Source organism: Cotesia glomerata, linkage group LG9 (assembly GCF_020080835.1).
Source record: "Cotesia glomerata isolate CgM1 linkage group LG9, MPM_Cglom_v2.3, whole genome shotgun sequence".
Taxonomy (NCBI): domain Eukaryota; kingdom Metazoa; phylum Arthropoda; class Insecta; order Hymenoptera; family Braconidae; genus Cotesia; species Cotesia glomerata.
This window is the reverse complement of record NC_058166.1, coordinates 214,543-222,430: the sequence shown is the minus strand read 5'-3', so window position 1 is coordinate 222,430 and position 7,888 is coordinate 214,543. Positions and strand designations below refer to the sequence as shown.

The following is a 7,888-nucleotide window of genomic DNA, read 5'->3' as shown; positions in this document are numbered from 1 at the left end:
TATAGGGATTGAGAAAGAACTGTAGAGGCAGCACTGCACTGCTGAAAGTGGAGCGCCCTGGTGTTAAAATTTGCAAAAGCATAGTGATGTAAACAGTGTAATAAATAGTATTAGTTGAAAATAAATAATGAAAAAATAATTAGGAGTGATTAGGTTCTTGTCAGTCAAAAATACCCATATTAGGGGTCAAAATGACATAAAAGGAAAAAAAATTATTCAAGTCAGGGACTTACGTTTTTGAGATGGTGTAGAAAACAGAAGATTCAAAATAAAAACATTCAACCATAAAACCTGGTGTTTCAGTTGTCACTCAAACCAAAGTTTTCCGATATTTACAGTATAAAGAATTCGATCGTTAGTTGATGAAGTTTTTTTTAAAATTATTTTTCAGCATATTCGTTAATTAACGAAAAGTTACGAATTAAATATAAACTTTCGGTAAAAAGATATCATACTATGAGAATTGAAGCCAAGCCGTTCAACAATTTTTCATTTCGTTTTTCAACAATTAAATTGCCGAAATAAAAATACTTTTAAAAATTGCACGTATAATTTTTTAAATCTTCGACATGTGAAATTTTTATTTTAATGATTTTTAATAAAAGAAAATTATAAAAATTTTCAGATGTGAAGCTAATTCTAATTTTTATTAAAAAAAATGACACTGTGAGGATCAGCTGACATTTTGATAATTTTAAATTTTTATAACAAATCAATTAATTATCATAAAAAATACTTTTGAAAATTTGTACAAGCCATAAGTTTTTAAATTTCCGTTACATGGTGGAATTCTTTTAAAAATTTTTTAATAATAATTTAATTGTTATAAAATCTGAAAAAGTTGTAATGAATGTCTTTGATTTCAGTATCGTAAAAAGTTTCAAAGTCTAGAATTGAATTTTTTTTTTAATTTTCAGTGGAATAGATAAACTTGATGATACTTTTGAAGAAGACATTATGAAAAATTATTTTAATTAAATTAAAAAAATAATTAATTTAACAAATATGTTATTGTTTTGTATACTAGTTGCCACCACTTTGTTTTACATTTTTCTTGGCAGGTGGCGTCAAGGTCATCTTTCTCAATCCCTATTGTTGTCCCATAATCCTAATATAATCCTAATATAAAATTGTTCCTAATATAAAATTGAAATGAAATGTATCTGGCATCAAACTATTCGTAACGTGATTGGTCGAATATATCATAAGCATGAAAATATATGCAAATGCTATAGTCAGGCGCGCGCTTGCGCGCGCAAATTCAAATTCTAGTCCCATAATGAAATTGAGATGAAATGTATGTGAAACCAATTTATTCGTGATGTGATTGGTTGAAAATATTTATTCTCATTCTGATTGGTTGAAAAGTGAATATAATATACATAAATGACACATAAATATATCATGAAAATAAATGAGGCGGGGCTTGCGCGCAAATTAAATTCTAGTAAAATTAAAATTCAGATAAAATGTATGTGAAACCAATCTATTCGTGATGTGATTGGTCAAATATATCATAAGCATGAAAATATATGCAAACTCTATAGTCAGGCGCGCGCAAATTCAAATTCTAGTCCCATAATAAAATTGAGATGAAATGTATGTGAAACCAATCTATTCGTGATGTGATTGGTTGAAAATATTTATTCTCATTCTGATTGGTTGAAAGTGAATATAATATACATAAACGACACATAAATATATCATGACAACAAATATGAGGCGCGCGCTTGCGCGCGCAAATTAAATTCTAGTTGATTATTAATTACTAACACAACAATATATGAAAAATTGATGTGGGTACTCAAATGTGGATATGTTCATTTTATATCCACTGACGTCGGCCTAGATTCTGACACTCATTCAGAAAAATTATTCATTATTGGTTAGGTTTACATTATTTAATTAAAATAAAATAAAATCATTCAATAAAAGATAAATTAAACTTGTATTATAATTAAAACACTTTTTTTATGTTAAAAAAAATTTTCAATATTAATTTAACTCTACGATCGTAAATAAAAGCATTTTATTATAATATATTAAGTATAATAAATATAAATATTTAAATATATTTCATTGAAACGTCAACAACGAAATAACCTCGATAATAGTTTAAAATTCGGGTGTCAATAACTGCGGCGTTTTTAAAAAAAGTGCCATTCGGCAGCCGAAATGGAAGTAGATTTCATTTTTTACTTATTAATTAAAATTACAATTAGATTTTAACGTACGATTTTTTTTGTAATCATTAGACTCAAAGTTTACACAGTTATTATATAAAATTTATTATAATCAATAATTATTACATGAGATTTGTTAATTACTTATTATTTACATGAAATTTGTTATAATTAATCAATTTTGTATAATGTTGACTTAATTTTGGGACCATAAATTTTTTTTTTCATTTATTGTTTAATTATTATTATTAAAATTATTATTATGACATATTCATCTTTAAAATTTACGGAAAATTACGTCATGAGGATAAATACAATAGTTAGATTTTTATGAATTCTACTAAAAATTTCTTAAAAATGATCATAAGATAGATATTTTTTGTTTTAGAAAAAAATGAATGCACATAAATTGAAGCTTAATTTTTCAGCTTTCAGATGCATTTTACAGAAATCGAATATCTCGACGCATTCAAAAGTTATTTGAAGAAAAAGTAGTGAAAGTAACAAATTTTCAAAATTTCAGAATTTTGAAATGCTGTAATTTATAAACTATTTAACCGATTAAGCTTATATTTGAACTTGACCTTCCTAATAGTCTATAGAATAAGTATGTTGAGTTTAGTTCAGATCCCTTGAGAATTCTCCACGCTATCGTCGTGACAAGCCGCGTTATATCGTATATATATATAAACTTTTGAACTACATGTATTTTCTGACTCAGATCATCGAGTTAGTTCGAAATATAGTAAAATTTACGGAAAATTACGTCATGAGGACAAATACAATAGTTAGATTTTTATGAAATCTACTAAAAATCGACCTTGTTATTGACACCCACATTTTAATATAAAAATGTCATATAAAGTGATATATTATAATTAAAAACTAAATAATGTATAATAATTAACTAATTTATATAGTTTTTAGTAGATTTTATAAAAATCTAACTATTGCAGCCGTCCTCATGGCGCAACTTTTAAAAAATTTAGCCATTTTCTGACTTAGTTTGTCGAGCTGAGTCAGAAAATATATATAGTTCTAAAGTTTATATATGTATGTATTTATACGATATAACGCGGCTTGTCAGCACGATAGCGTTTTCAATTTATGACCGATTCTTCTCAAACTCAGCATGCTTTATCTATCGATCAAGACCAAGGTTAAGTTCGAAGATAAGCTTAATCGGGCGAGTAATTTGGAAATGACAGGATTTTGAAATTTTGAATACCGTAAAAATTGATGTTTTTACTACTTCAACTTGGTATAATTACTGAACTAGACAAGATATTGAAATTCGGTAAAATGCATCGTAAAGCTCTTTTAATAAGCTTCAATTTTCACTACTTAGAAGTAGTAGTAGCCTCAATATTACTCCTTTTAGAGTTCGTTTTAGAGTTCGTTTAGAGTTCGTTTAATAGCTTAATCATGATGTAAATTCAATAATTACGATATTGATCAGTCTTTCGTGTAATGTTTTCGGGTAGGTTGTCAGTAAATATGTCACAAATTAGTTCTAACCATTGTTTTCTTCAACTAAAATTTTATCCGGTTGCAAAATTCTGATTAACTTGAAAACTGTTGTTTCTCAGCAGTTACTTAAAATTTGGACTTTTATAATTCAAATCTTATAATCTGTGCAATTCTTTGGTAAATATTTGAGAAACTTTTTCTTCAATAAGATAATTTTTTTCCAAAATTTGTTGTAAATAGTTTTAAATTTATTATTGAATTTTGTTTTTAATTCATGAATTAAGTTATACATTATCAGTGTTATTATATTATTTTATTAAAAATCAATTTTTTTTATTTGAAAAATCTACTTCCATTTCGGCTGCCAAATGGCCTTTTTTTTTTATTTTTTATTCTTTATTTATTTAATTATTTACTGTTGATTATTAAATAGATTAGTTTTGTTTTTTTTTATTTTTTATTTATTGTTGATAATTTAAAGAATTTTTTTAACAAATAAATTGTGACAAAAAAAATTTATAAAAAAGTTATAATACTGGAGTTAGCCGACGTTTTTAATTTTTGGATTATTTTTTAATAATTAAATTAGAACAAAAAAATATTTTTAAAAAATTGCGCAATTTTTAAAAAAGTGCGCGCGCACTTAAAAGTTTTTACAAATGAAATTTTTTTGTAATGAAAAAAAATCTTAAAAATTTTTAAATGTCAGCTAACTTAATTTTCATAAAAAAGTTGACATTTAGAAATTTTAAAAAACTTAAAATGCAATTTTTTAAAAATAAATTTGTTTGTTAAAAAAAATTAAAAAATTGTCAAATGACAGCTAAATTTAATATCACTTTATTAACGAGTTTATAATTAGTAAAAATTTTTATAATAATTATAGTAATTTATTTTTGAGAAAAATTAACGTTTAAGTTAGCAGCCACTTGATTTTTTAATTTTATGTAAAAAAATTATTTAAAAAAAATTGAATTTTTTTTTTTTAATTTCTACATGTTAATTTTTTTTTTGCCATTTATTTGTTACAAAATTATTGAACATATGTTACATTAATTTTTATGACAAATTAAAGATACTGAAGTTAACTGAGAAAAATTTTTTTTATAATTTTATAGCAATTGAATTATTATGAAAAAATTTCAAATATAAAATTAAAAAAATTATTAATGAAAATTTTTTTTGAACAACATTTTATTATAATTAACTTTTAATAAAAATTTAAAAATAGACGGCTGTCACCTGTGTAAAAATCGTCTTAAAATTGTCGTTCGTTTAAGATCTTAAACGTGACACAAACCAAGACTATTTTAAGACTCTTTTAAGACGCCAAAAAAAATAATTCCGAGAGCAGATTTTTGAAATTTTGGTTCTCGAATTTGTTGTGAAAATTAATTTTTAGACATTTTTTAGACGATTTTACGACTTTCTAACCGAAATATTTTTGAGTAAGATGATTTTAAATGGAATTCAAAATTGGTAAAAAATTATCCGACAATTTTAAGACTTTAAAAAATCTTAAAATAGTCTTAAAATCGTCTTGAAAAATCTTTTAAAATAGTTTTAAAAAATTATTAAAAAATTTCCAGGCTATTTTAAGATGTCACAATGACAGCTCCGAAAATTATTATGGAGCGTCTTTAAATTGTCTTAAAATGATCTTAAATTAGTCTTAAAAAATGTTAAAAAAAAATTTAGAGACTATTTTAAGATGAGCTAACAGCGACAGAGCCCCTGAACATTAAAACGGAACGTCTTAAAAAGTCTTAAAATTGTCGGATGATAATTTTTAACTCTCGGAATTTTTTTGGCGTCTTAAAAGAGTCTTAAAAATAGTCTTGGTTTGTGTCACGTTTAAGATCTTAAACGAACGACAATTTTAAGACAATTTTAAGACGATTTTTTACACGGGCAATTGTTATTACTTTTGTGACATTAAAGTCAGCTATTGAACAATTTTTAATTTTAATTAATAAAAAATTGTTTTTAAAAATTGCATTTTTAATTTTTTTTAAAATTCCTACATGCCAATTTTTTTCTAATTTTTTGCACTAATTTATTTCTTTAAAAATTCTAAAAAATTATTAAATATCTGCTACTTTAATTTTAATTTATTTTTGTGACGTAATAAGAATTAAATTATTTTTAAAAAATTGCATTAATAATTTTTGACAGCTTTAAAAGGTGTAATTTTTTTTATAAAAATAAAAAAAAAAATTTTTGTCATTATTTTTATTAAAAAATTTAAACTAAAAAAAAAGTTCGCGGTATTTTTTGCGCATGCGCAAAATTCAAAATGGCGATGACAGTTGCGTATGTATTATCCAAAGTTCCCACTCGCAGTCTAGTTCACACTCTTCCCACTGGAAGCTAGTTATAACACCATAACACCCAACACCACTTTTTGTCGTCCTAATTATTTATCAACAACAATGTCATTAAACAGTCACAGTGGTTGCTGCAAGTCGCACTAATTACCTGCAAGAATAAAATGAAAACAGTCAACAAAAATGGAGGTAATTACATTAACTCTAAAATATTTTATCAATAATTTTTTCTACATGTCAAATTTTTTTTAGAATTTTTTTTTTTTTCATAAAAATCAGCTGTCAAAAAATCATTTTTTTTTTTATTTTTATTTTCAGGTAATAGAATTATTTGATCGTCTAAATGAAAGCCTGGACACGAGTTTTCCGTGGAAATGGCTGACACCTTTGTTAGAGCGCTACGAAATTTCGTCAAGAGTGATAATAATTTCCCTGACGAGTCTCCTGGGGATTTTGTTCCTGATCTTGTTTCTGGTCATCTTAAGAAAATGGAAGAACAAGCGGAATTTTTCACCCGAGGTAAAAGAATTTGTTGGTGCTCAGCGGGAAGAGCCGTGAGGGTTCAGAAAAAAGAGACCAAAGTTCTCTTCTACGGAGGAAAATGTTGAGGAAGGTCAAGAGCATCAGTGGACAGGTAGGAAAATTTTTAAGAGTGTTATTTTAGTGTATTTATAAAAACATATTTGATTGGTTTTTTTTTCATAAAAAAAATATTTATTTTTATTTAAATGTTTGATAAAAATTTTAATTTTAAAATTAAGTAAAAATAATGTACCCTTTCTTTTGAGTTTTTTTTTTAATTAAATAAAATATTTAATCTTATTAAATAAAATAAAAAATTTTAGATTTAAAAAATTAAGAGTAAAAAAATAAAATTTTGCTCTCATTAAATAATGATTTTTGTTAAATTGCACTGTACTTTTTTTTTTAACTATTGACGTTTTTAAAGATTTAAGCTCATCCCGATGTTACATCGCATCAAGAGCTTTTCATTTGAGTACCCACATGCATTTTTGATATTCATATATTCAAATATGTAATATATATAACAGCAGCAAATATATTAGGGCTGATGTGGCGCTCTCATCGAGCAGGTTTTGATGAGGTGCCTAACATCAAGATGAGTTATATCTTAAAAAATGTCAATAGTTCATGAGATTCAAGGTCATTTCTTTACCTCATTAACATTATTTTCTTTAAAGATAAGTGAGCTCATTCCTGATAGTTACGCTCATCAAGAGCTTTCATTTACGTACCCACATGCATTTTGATATATTTTCATATATACAGCAGTCTATAATATATATAAATATATGAAATATATGAAAAATTGATGTGGGTATTCAAATGAAAGGTCTTGATGAGGCTAACATCAGAATGAGCTTGCAGTCTTAAAAAATGTCAATAGTTTACAAGTTACAAGGTAATTTCTAATTATTGACATTTCTTAAGAGACAGGCTCATTTTGATGTTACACTTCATCAAGAGCTTTCATTTGAGTACCTCAAATGCATTTTTGATATTATTCATATATGTAATATATATAATATATATAAATATATGAAAAATTGATGTGAGCAATCTCTGAGTGTAACATCAAGACTGAGCTTATAATCTTTAAAAATGTCAATAGTTCATGAGATTCAAGGTCATTTCTTAATTATTGACATTTTAAAGGAGCCTTCATCTCCGATGTTACGCTTCATCAAGAGTTTCTTTCATTTGAGTAACCCACATGCATTTTTGGATATTTTTCATATATATACATATGAGCAGCAATGGTCATATAAATACAAGTAAAATATAAGTGAAAATTGATGTGGGTATTCAAATGAAAGGTCTCGATGAGTGTAACATCAGGATGAGCTTATATCTTAAAAAATGTCAATAGTTTACTAGTTACAAGGT

The 7,888-nt window shown here is 25.4% G+C and overlaps 1 long non-coding RNA gene across 1 annotated transcript; it reads left to right on the top strand.

Moving 5' to 3' along the window:
• The first annotated feature begins 5,852 nt into the window (after positions 1 to 5,852).
• On the top strand, positions 5,853 to 6,370 carry LOC123271445. Its single transcript, XR_006510877.1, has 2 exons — positions 5,853 to 6,169; positions 6,299 to 6,370. It is a non-coding gene; the product is annotated as an uncharacterized LOC123271445 (long non-coding RNA).
• Positions 6,371 to 7,888: the final 1,518 nt, after the last annotated feature.